Genomic DNA, 11,710 nt, shown 5'->3' with positions numbered 1-11,710 from the left:
GGGGCGCATGCTCCAGGTGCTGGAGCAGAGGTTGCCCTGCAGCCCCTGGAGAGACCACGCTGGAGCAGGTTCATCCTGAAAGACTGTGGAGAGTATATATTTTAATCAGCAATAAACTAAATTGATTTTCACCAAGTTGAACCTCTTCTGGCAGTAACTGGTAAGTGATCTCCCTGTCTTTATCTCTCTGTTTTATTTTGTCCCACTGTCCTGTTGAGGTGGGTGAGTGAGAGAGCAGCTCGATGGGTGTCAGGAAGACAACCGAGGTCAACCCATCACATTGAACTGAAGTATAATACCATGGAATAGGCATGTCCTGGAAAGGCAAAAATGTGGTAACTTTTCTTTCAACAGAGGTTCTGGAGTTTCATGGTGGTTATGAAGATGAAAACAATGCTTTAAGATGTTCCATTGTGGTTTGCTTTACAAGGGTTGTCAAGAGAGAATAAAAATATGACTGGTCTTCATATCTGCCACTGCAGAAAAAATGGGAAGAACAAGTTTTTTACTTATATAAAATAGTTGACAAGCTGTGGTGATGAGAGTGTAAAGTGTTGATCATGTGCTGTCACTGTTGTATTTGCAACAATAATTTAAATGAAAGATCATTAAGGAAAGGAGACAATTAGGTTCTGAAACATAAAAACCCCTCCAGAAATGGTTTAAGAAATCTTTTTGTATCTGGTTTCTAGATTGGAAACAAATCCCCAAAAATGCATACACATGATTGCTTCCTTTGGTGACAATAAATCTGACCCAATTTGTGTATTTAATTTATTTAGTTCATTACTTTTAGATTGATTTGTTTTATGTCATGATTACGTCTAAAACTACCTGACATAATTATTCAGCATAATTACATGCAGCTGACAAGAAAAAAACAAATGAACACAATCAGATTCTTTCTCAGTTTCTCTTTTTATTTAGCTAAATCTTGTCAAAATGAGCAACTCTGTCTAATAAAAACTTTTACATGTTTTTTTTTCTTTTTTTTTTTTTTTCCCCAGACCTGTAATACCTAGATTTTCCATCACATAGAGAAATAAAAGTTTGGCAGAACACTATGGAAGTGAATGTAAACACGAGCTAATGAAAGGTGATTCAGGTTTTATAATTTGTTTGTTAGTAATAACAAAGTTGGAGGATAATCCAGATATTGAGGAATTAAGAAAGCTGTTGAAGATAAACAAGATGGGAAATAGGAAAAAGTTCTTCTGTGTCAGGAACAAGACAACATTTAATTTAATCATAAGGTGGGAAATTTGAATCAAATGAAAAGATTGCTTGTAATTAAACCCCAGTATTCACTGCAGTGAAAAATTCTTGAGTCCAAGAGCTTAACATGGCAATAGGCTGATTTCCTAGATCACAGAGTTTGGTCCTACAAAGCTGTAGGTAAAGCCTAAAAATGAAACTTGCTTTACTTCAGAAACTAGGCAGCCTTTGGCTCATCATTATTTGTGCTGGGAAAAACTACTACCAAGGCCTACTAATGTCCAACTTTTACATGTTATACTGATAACTTTCACTTCATTTCCATTATTCTGTCTTCAAGGTTATGCAAATGTTCAATATGAAATACTGTTCACCCTCTGCATTGATTGTATCTTACAAATTTGTATCTGGTTTCTTAAGCACTTTCCAACTTGTTTTACCAAAGTCATTAAGGAAATGTTAGATGCAATCAGTCCCTCGATATTCCTTACCACTTTCACAATTATTTTGTTTGCAGTTCAGTATTTTTTCTTTCAATATGGCTGTTGTCATTTTGTCTTTAAACAATTTCTTTTTGGAGTTTATAATGATTGTGCTAACTCCCATCTTATATGTCATACGAAGATTTTTCCATATGATATTGTACCAAATGACCTAAAATCTAAAGATTTATTGTATTTTCGTTAGTGCATTATTAGTTATTTTATCCATTAAAGATCTGAAAAAAAATGTATTTTTGATCCCATTGCTTTCTTAGTAGATTATTCAATTTATTTTCCTCTTTATCTGCATATTTCTTCAGTATAAGTTCTCAAGTCCAGACTTTGCTGGGATCCATTCTTTCCTCTCTTTACAGAACACTGTATTTTCTTGCCTCTAATGATATATTTATATCCTACTAATTGCCACATGACTCATGCTTTCATAGATCAGTTATTTGACAGCTGTGATTTTAATTGTCTAGTTCTTTCAATATAAACATGTCCCACTCTTTTACAACTTCTTTTCCAAGTATGAGACTATTTCTGTGCATCAATTTTTATTTTTTCTTTAGGACCAATGTAATCATCACTGTTGTAAGAAAAACACGAGGGAAAAGTATAAGTATAGTTCTTCTGAGTAATGCCTGGATTGCATTTAATATTTTCCCCTGCCAAAAAAATGCCTTTTTCCCTCATGCTTTTATTCATTTTTATTTAATTTATAAGTTTGAATAAACTGTTTCTATTTTTTTTTTAAGTCCTTTACAATACTGAATCCAGATTGTCCCTTGGAAACCGTTACTGACCACTAAGACCAGCTTTCTCTTCATGGTCCTCTTATTTATTTGTTTGTTTGTTTATTTTATGTTCGTATCCTTTTTAGGCTTAATATATCTTCTGAGATGCTTATTTACCATTCAGGTCTGAAATATTTTACTGTAAGAGATACAGAAGAATAGGACAAAGATTGCTGATAGGACAAGGAATAACGTTTTTAAATTAAAAGAGGGTAGATTTAGACTAGATATAAGACAGAAATCTTTAACAATGAGTGCAGTGAAACACTGGCACAGGTTGCCCAGAGAGGTGGCGGACACCCCATCCCTGGAAACTTTCAAGGTCAGGTTGGACAGGGCTCTAAGCACCCTGATCTATTTGGAGATGTCCCTACTCATTGCAGGGGGGTTGGACTATTGTCTCGGTTTAGCCCACCTCTGGACCAAACTCAAGCACTTGCTCTATCCCCTGAAAACCCCCTCTAAGTTGAGAAAGGGAAATTGGGTAAAAAGGAAACTTGTGGGTTCAAATGTGTTGAAATAGAAACAGATTTAATTGAACAATAAAACTTGTATCAATACTAAAGCAATATATAGTACACAGAGCTATACTCGGCCCAGATAGTGGTTGTGAGCTGCGCGCTCCCAGCGGTGAACGCTGGTTGGCAAACGCTGCACAGCTCCAGCACAGGGACGGCAGGCCTTGAGAGCAAAACCACAGGCGAAACACTCCAGGGATGGCAGCCATTGAGGGAGAGAGCAATTCCCAGCAGACTCCCCAATTTATAGTGAGCATGACGTCTGTAGTATGGAATACTCCAGTTGGCCAGCCTGGGTCAGCTGTCTTGGCCTTTGTTCTTCCTAGCTTCAGCACTTGGCTATCTCAAGACTGCTAAGTCCTTGATCACTATGGAAACCCACATATCATGGCTGGCCATGGACTAAAAGTGTCTTATCAACTTAGTTCTCACAGTAACGGGTGCTAGAGTCTTCTCAGAAATGCAGCTTTCCTGAACAGAAAACTGATTTTATGATTTTATCCCAGCAAAACCGGGACAACTATATGACCTTTAAAGGTCCCTTCCAACCCAAACTATGCTATGACTCTATGGTTCTATGTTCCAGATAAGCTTTTGTATCTTTTCTTTTTTAAAAAAAATCTAAATCCCAACGTTACAGTCCAGCTGTCTTAATTTCTTTGACTTATAAGAATTGCCTATTTTGAATTAAAAAACAATTATGAAACAATTTTTTTCTATTTCACATTATTTCCTTTTCACCCAAACCAAGACTATTTCTTTATTAATGAATTTTTGTAGTATTGATGATACTTCTCCAAACCAAGTAAAAATAGCATCAACTCCTCTTAATTCATTGATATTCTGTAGAGAAATCTGTTGGATGTCATATTCCAGAGTTATCTAAGCCTTGCTATAATTACATTAACATAAAAAAAGCTTTAGAAAATTACTTATCAACATCTCTCTCAAGACCATACAAACTATCATAACTAAACCGAACATTTCTGAAAGCGATCTGAAATCTCCATGCTTCAGAGTTAAGTAATGTTTTGTTGTGATACCCAGATACAATGTATTGTGTGTTATGAATGCTATCAGGCCTGGAATGAGCACCAACTTGGTGGTATTAGGATATTCGACATATCCACACAGTCTTCCCTTGGACATGGACAGCTTCCACCCCACCCTGCTGCAATCCCAGCCCTGCTGATTGCAGAAACACACACCATCTTTTAGTATAGTCAGAAAAACAGGTCCAATTTATTGCTCTGCTCCAGCAGCAGCGAGCAAGTGCAAAGCTGCTTGATAGGGACCCCTGTGTGGTCCTACTCGCAGGTTTTCCACACTTTACTATCCCTTTTCCTGTCACTTGGCCCTCCTTCCTCCCACCCTTGTACCTTTCTTTCTCTGACCCAGCCTTCTCACAGGTAAATAACTTGCCCCTCATTACTTTTTCTCTGTCAGTCCCCCTGTTGTCACATCCATTCCCAAATATGGCATTTTTTATTCCTTTACCTAGGTAACCTTGCCTTTACATGGTATTAGTGGCAGGTCCCCAGTGATCCCCTCCAACTACCTGTGAGGGTTGGCTCCTGTAGGCACCTGTGAGACACCACCACCTGCTTGGCGCTATCCCTACCTCTTGTTTGGTGCTCACACTGTTGGCCGTCATGTCCAGCAATTCCTCATGCCAAGTCCAGGGGTTTTCGTGTTCCATTCCGTCAGTGTAACCACAGGCCAGTGACCTGGTCATTTGCCTGCAGCCTTAACAGTGTTGAGGACAGCTTGTTCCATAAACCCACCAGAATGGTATTTCTGTACCTTTTTCTGATATACTGGTGCAGGTAAGTTTTTTTAATTGCATATGTGATCCAGCATGCTAATCTCATCCAACTCAAGAATGAATGAAGCACGATTAGATAAAAAAGAAGAGAAAAATTAATTTATCTTGTATTTTTTGAAGTGGACTCCTCTTCCTGAATGTCACACGGTATGATTTCTTACCACTAACACTGCACTTATCATATTTCATTTTACAGACTATGGAGAAAGACTCATCTACTTTTTTACATTCATGCACTTGAATGCATTCACACTTAGCATGTATAACAGCGTGACTTGAAAAATACAGTCTTCAAAATGTAACAGCATTTAGAGAACTCAGTGAAATGTTCTGAGATTTTCTGATAAATTTCTAATTTTATTTGAAATACCATTAAAACTATAAACACAATCTAGGAAAAAGCAATTATTTAATACACCCTTGTACAATTTAGTACACTTTATTACAACCTAAATGTCCCTTCATCCAAAGGATACTATAGTGTTAGGGCTTCAAGGAAAAAAAAAAACCCAAATTATGTGTGTGCAATTTTGTTTGTTTTAAGAATTTTTGTAGGGGAAAAATCCATTATTTTATGCAGAACCATATGTCTCATCGTTATTAGTGAGAGCATATAAACAGTAAAGTGCTAGCAAACTGTGGCAGGTCTAGTGTGTAAACCAAAAAATGAAAATAATATGACAGCAGTCCCTTGAGTTCCTGTTGAAGAAAACATCTTTGGCATTGTTAATCTGAAAACACAGTTTTTTATGATCTTTTCACCTGATGGATATTAATCACATATTGTACCACACATTACAAGTTCAAATTATTAGAAAGTACTTCTGTTCTGATAGTCTTTTCCTCAAAGATGCTGTCTGTTAAGAGTTGAACTAGGCAAATCAATGAACTTGAGCAGTGAATCTAGAGTATCAGGGATATATCTTTTCAATAACTTAACAGTGAATTGTCTTGAATTGAAATTAATCTGCTGTAACCTATTGGTTTGTATTTATGTGTTCCAAAGGATTTCATATGTACTAATAGTTCCGATTAGAGTTTATAGGAGAAAGACTCACATGAAATGAAGAACAGGCCTGCACATGCTAGCTGAGAGGGATGCAGATTACATCTCTCTGAACTTGAAGATGCTGTTGCAATTTTGTACAGGTTCACCTAAGAGACACCCAAGGGACATTCACCTTTTCTTGATAATTTACCAGGGGAAAACCAGACTGAAAAAGCAGCCTTCATTCAGGACAGACTAAATTAGGTCAGTTGGTAAGGAATGAGAATCCTTCCCCAACTTCATAACCCTATGTTCTCTTTCAGAGAATTATTTGGTTTATGATCCCTTACTTGCAACATGAAGACCTCCCTACTATTCCTTTGACTTAAATATTATTGACTTTTAATGGATAAAATAATTAGTCATTCAGTCCTAGAGTTCTTAAAATCATTAGCAGTGTCAAGATTTTTCTACAGAACTTGATTTGATTTTTATTTTGCTTCACACTTCAATCCATTGACTTACATCAATATGTCCTAAATTTCCTTAACATTAATATTGTTTATACACATATATGTACTTTTATGTGTACCTGGAATACTGTCCTATCTGGAATAATATTCTATCTGAAACAAGAAGAAAGCAAATTACACCTTCATGAACATTTCCTTACTGTTTTTCTCAGTTGTTGTTCTGGAAAGTACTTTCCAGTCATCAAGCAAAATTAATCCTGATTTACATGGGCATAATAGTAAAGCCACGGCCCATAGCTGGATGTCACAGACCTAATACTTTCTCTTACGCCTGAAACTTTAAAGCAATTTTACCTTTTTTTATGTTGCTATTTATGGGCTCAGTTGTTGAGATCTTAATGAAATGTACACAAATAATAGCAAATGTTGTAAGTTAACTTCAGCCACTACATTGAGTTTACCAAGTTCCATGAGTGTAATAAGGCTATTACAGAAACATTTATGCTGACAACATTACAATCCTCATATGGCATTCACATTAGGGAAAGGGGATGCCCCTGAAAAGAAGTCTTTTGAACAAGAATTACTATTGTGAAAATTTAACTAAAAATTTCAACAAAATAGATGTTTAAAATAAGATTTTGCTTCTTCCGTCAGGACAACTGAAATTATTTAATACTAATGAAAAAAACCTTTTCACTTTAGCTTTTTTAATTGTTTTTCAAGGAATAATTTGAAACTCCATTCCATAAAGTATAATAATGACATAATCAAGTAATAAAAAAATGCTAAAATTTAAGGAAAGTTGAGAGTTTGAGACTAGCTTTTTTGTAGAAGAGGTTCCAGTTTTGGCAGCTGAGTATAGACTTTTTAAATGTATCTTTATTTTGGTTGTGATGGGGAGCAAAATTCCAATATTATGTGGATTGACAAAATAAAATTTCACATCTGTTATAATATTTCATTTCAGTATATAATTTCTATTTTGAACACTTTATCATAACAATAAAGGTAAATGCTGATGGAAAGATTATTTCAAGCTGAAAACCAGAATCCACTTCCGAAGGTGAACAGACTCCTAACTACTTTATACATCACTAAGTTGTTGTACTAAAAATCTGTAATCTCACCATACAAGGTGTGAGAGACGGAACCGTGGGCCGAACCGCGGGGCGTTCGCCTTGGAGAGGGTTCGTCTGGGCGAGAATTCCTCCGGCTGGCGATGGGCGTGGCTGCAGGGCCACAGAGGCCTGTGATTGGTGCCACAAGGCCCAATCGTGCACCACCGCGTCATGCGATACCGCCTGATCGTCGCGTGAGGAGCGGGGCTGGAGCCGCGTGAAGCGAATGCGCATGTGCAGACGGGCAAGTACGTGTCGTTGTCATGGAACTCCCATCCCGCGAATGAGAATAAAAGGGACTGCCAAGGCACGACCTCGTGTGCGCTGTAGTTGCTGCAGTCGCTCGTCACCGAGCTATCGCGAAGCTTGGGCCCCGGGCCGCCGCGGATCCACGGTGGTGACTTTCCTTGCAAGTCTGTCCCGAACGCTCGCTTCATTTCTGTCTTTTTATTCCGTTTTGTCCTATCGCTATTAATTTCTTAGTTTTAATTACCGCTGCTAATTTTTTTTATTTTATTTTTGATAATAAAAGTTGTTTGGGGTATATGGCATTTGACCTTGTTTGTGTCTTAATCTCGCTCTTGGGATCATATCGAAACCTCCCCCGGCATTGCATCGGGACATATAAATTGGCGTCACGGACAGGATCCCTTGAGACGAGAGTGCCGTATTATTTCCCAAATAAGTGAGACCTCTCAGGAAGGTAAGGGGTGCGGGTCTTGCGTTTGAAACTCAACGTGCTGCCTTCCTGAGATGACCGCTTCCCCGCTTTAAACAGGATCCCTTGAGGTTTCCCAGGTAAGTGAGACCTCTCGGGAAAGTAAAGGGGGGCGGGTGTGTGATACTTAGGTGCTGCCTTCCTGAGACGACCTCTTCCCCGTCTTACACAGGGATGAGTGACCTTAAAACTGCCCCTGTGGGGAGAGAGGTTTTGTTTGAATTTTTAGAAAAATATAATGCGCGACCCTCGGTACCGGGGATGGACTGGGCTCAGGGAAATTGGTACAATTTGCAGAGTGTGGCTGATCGAACCAGCGCTTTGCGAAAGGATGCGAGAGTGCGATAGGGAGGGGAAAATCGATTATTTGTGCTGTTCTCGGTGCCAGTTCGGCCGCTGCTGTAGAGGCGAGGGAACGCTGCCGTGCTGCGGAGTCCCAAATCGTTGAATCGCTCCAAAACCTCGTTCGGGCGCCTCAGGGGCAAGTGGCGGATTTAAAGGAACAGCGCAAAGGAGAGAAAGACCAGGTCAAACATCTGCAGGCTGCTCTTACGGAGCAACTCCTTGGGGGCACTGCCCACGAGGAAATACCGCCGAGGTCAGGAACTGGTTACCCTATTGACGACTTGTAGGCAGCGAGAGGAAGAGTAGAGAAATTGGAACCGCCCTCACTGCGACCCTTGGTTAAGGCCGAGTATATTTACGGTGACGATCAGGATCAGTCCCCCGAGTCACAACCAAGGAGGTCCCCTATACCGCCACCAAGATGACAAAGTTAAAAAAGGATTTCGGTCGAACCCCTGGGGAGTTAGAGACGGAGTGTGTGTGGAGAGTATCGTTGTCGGGGAGGGTGGGATAGCAGATTTTGCTGAGCGAAAAGGGAGCAGAGGGATATTGGGGACCGGGATTATTTTTAATTACTGAGAATCACCGCTCCCCTTGGTCTTTAATCCAGCGGGCAGCCTGTTGGGCGGGGCGTTTGAACCGCTTGGCGAGGGAGGATCCCCTCGCAATTACGGGAACTGTCGTTCAGTTGGTGGAAAGTGTGCAGAAGGCGGCTTGTTTGCAGATGACGTATGATCGAAAATGGGAGCCTAGGCAGGAGTCCGCGATGATGATGCCGGTAGACCCCGAACGAATGACTCCCCTCATAAGAGGACTTCTCGATTCCTTAAAGCCAATCAGTATACAATTCCAGGGGAAAATACAAGCAATGCCTCGGGGCGAAAGGGTTGCGGCTGCTTTAAGAAGGATTTACGCCCGCTCGGTGCCGCTGGTCCCCGGATAGGAAAATCTGGACGTGGGGGGAGGTGGCCCAAGAATTGATTAATTACGGACGCAAGTATGGCCCTGTTAACATTCCAGCCACGAAGACACTAGGGGCCTGAGGTGAGCTGAAGTGAAAAGGGTTCCGCGCTCTGGGGGTGATCGAAGAACATCCCTCGGAGGGAGGGACATCCCAAGTAAGCGTAATAGCCTGTGCGTAGAGGGATGGCAAAAAGGAATTCCGCGTGATTTAATGGATGGATTGTCAACAGACAAGTTAGAAAAACTGGTGTCAGGATGGCCTGATAAACCGGCAGATACGGAGATGGGCTTTAAAAAACCCAGTCCCAGTGCACCCTTTTCAATCAACTTATCAGAGACAAATGTCCCTCAACATTTGCAGGGAAACTAGATTCTTCGCCTTCCGATGGTGAGCGGCGTGGCGGGGGTGGGGTGAAGGTTGAAGATATATCAGACAGCTCACTGAAAACGGCTGAGGTGATTTACTAATTACAGGCATTGTAGGGCCAAAACAAGTCCCAGTCACTTCTTTGGTAGATACTAGGGCTCAAATTTCAGCTATGAAATCGAAAGATGCCACTAGCTGTGGGGTTAAATTTCCTAAATAGAGGCTGTTCGTAGCAGATGCATTTGGCAATGTTCAACCACAGGCGTTAGCAGTGGTCAGCTTGCGACTACCAGGGGAAGATACTGCTGCCATGGTGGCAATGGTTGTGGGAGAATTTCCACTCAACCTCCTGGGACTTGATGTTCTGAAAGGGGGTACTGGCTTGATAATAAAGGGAGACAGTGGTCGTTTGGTTCTGTAACGACAGATACTCGGCTGCTACAAGCCGCTCCCCCACTTCCCCCTTCAAAGCTTATGAATGTTAGGTCTTACCCGATACCCTTGGGGGCCAGAGAGGGAATAACGCCTATGTTAGAGGACTTAAAAGGACAGGGCATCGTGGTTCCAACGCACTCACCTCTTAACTCCCTGGTGTGGCCAGTATGAAAACCCAACAGCAAGTGGAGGCTGACTGTAGATTATTGTAGACTTAACGCAAATACTGGTCCTGGTCCGTTGATGGCTGCAGTACTGAATATTGCTGTGCTTGTAACTGCAATCCAGGAATGAGCCCACCTGACATGGCAATGTTAAGAACATGGGTTTATGATCCCGCTACAATCTGAGGACCAAGACCGTTTCGCTTTTACTGGGGAAGGTCAGCAATTTATTTTCACCTGACTCCCACAGGGTTATAAGCACTCCCCCGCATTAGCCCATCATGCGTTGGTGCAGGAGCTGGAAAGAATTCAGGTAGAAAAGGGGGTCAGTATTTACCAATATATTGATGATGTACTTGTGGGAGGGGATGAGGTAGAAAGGGTTCAGATAACTCAAGATAATATAATCTCCCATTTAGAAAGTTTGGGGCTGAGGATTGTGCCTGAGAAAATACAAATGCCCTCAAGTGAAGTGACATTTTTAGGGAACTGCTGGAAGGGGGGAATGAGACATGTATCCCACTGGACACCCTTTCCTCACTAGATCAGATTAAGATGCCAGAGTCAAAAGGATTTACAGCATGTGCTGGGGCTACTTGTGACAGTGAGAGAGACTTCACTGTGAGGTTCAAATTAACAGTTTATTTGAACTTCACTCACAGGTCCAATATGCTGCTAGTGCAGGTTCTTAGGAATACAACGGAGGAATGCACTATTGCAATTCTAAACCACAGGTGTGCTAGATACTAATACCTTGAAAAGAGTGCACTAATCACAATCTTAAAGCATGCCAAATACCATACGTATGTTTCATAACAATTTACCCTCTCTCAGGTAAGGCCTCTTAATCCCTGGGAAGTTACCTTGTACAGCGTCCTGGACAAGGTGGGAAAGAATCTCCTACAGGCCAGCTGTACCGTTGGAAAGACTGCCCCATTTCTGCCCAAACCTTACGGTTTTTGTTTCCTGGTTTGATGGACAGGGGCAGGACTCTGAGTCTGAGTCTCGTGAGTCCCAAGTGGATAATTTTGTTTAGTCTGGTGTGATGCCCATTGGTCTACATTGACAGAAAGTTACTGAAAAGTGGTGGAATGGTGCTCAGGGCATTTGTTTGTTAAAGGATAATTGAAGGCTCCATTCAGGTTTTGGTTCTTGCCATAACGCAGTGTTCAAGGCAACCTCGTGGCTGAGCCGTTTGTGCAGCTCCCCCCAAGTCATCTCTGCATAGATAAGGGTCTGTCAAGGTGAGACAAAGCTGAGTAGATTCACAACTCCCTGCATCTCGCCTTTGTGCTCTGA

At 41.0% G+C, this 11,710-nt stretch overlaps 1 pseudogene; it reads left to right on the top strand.

The window, feature by feature from the left end:
* The first annotated feature begins 8,311 nt into the window (after positions 1-8,311).
* Positions 8,312-9,425, top strand: LOC104619419 (annotated as a pseudogene).
* The last annotated feature ends 2,285 nt before the right edge of the window (positions 9,426-11,710 follow it).

This window comes from Phaethon lepturus, unplaced genomic scaffold, assembly GCF_000687285.1.
Source record: "Phaethon lepturus isolate BGI_N335 unplaced genomic scaffold, ASM68728v1 scaffold1494, whole genome shotgun sequence".
NCBI lineage: Eukaryota > Metazoa > Chordata > Aves > Phaethontiformes > Phaethontidae > Phaethon > Phaethon lepturus.
Note: the sequence above shows the minus strand (reverse complement) of the source record. Positions and strands in the feature narration are given on the sequence as shown.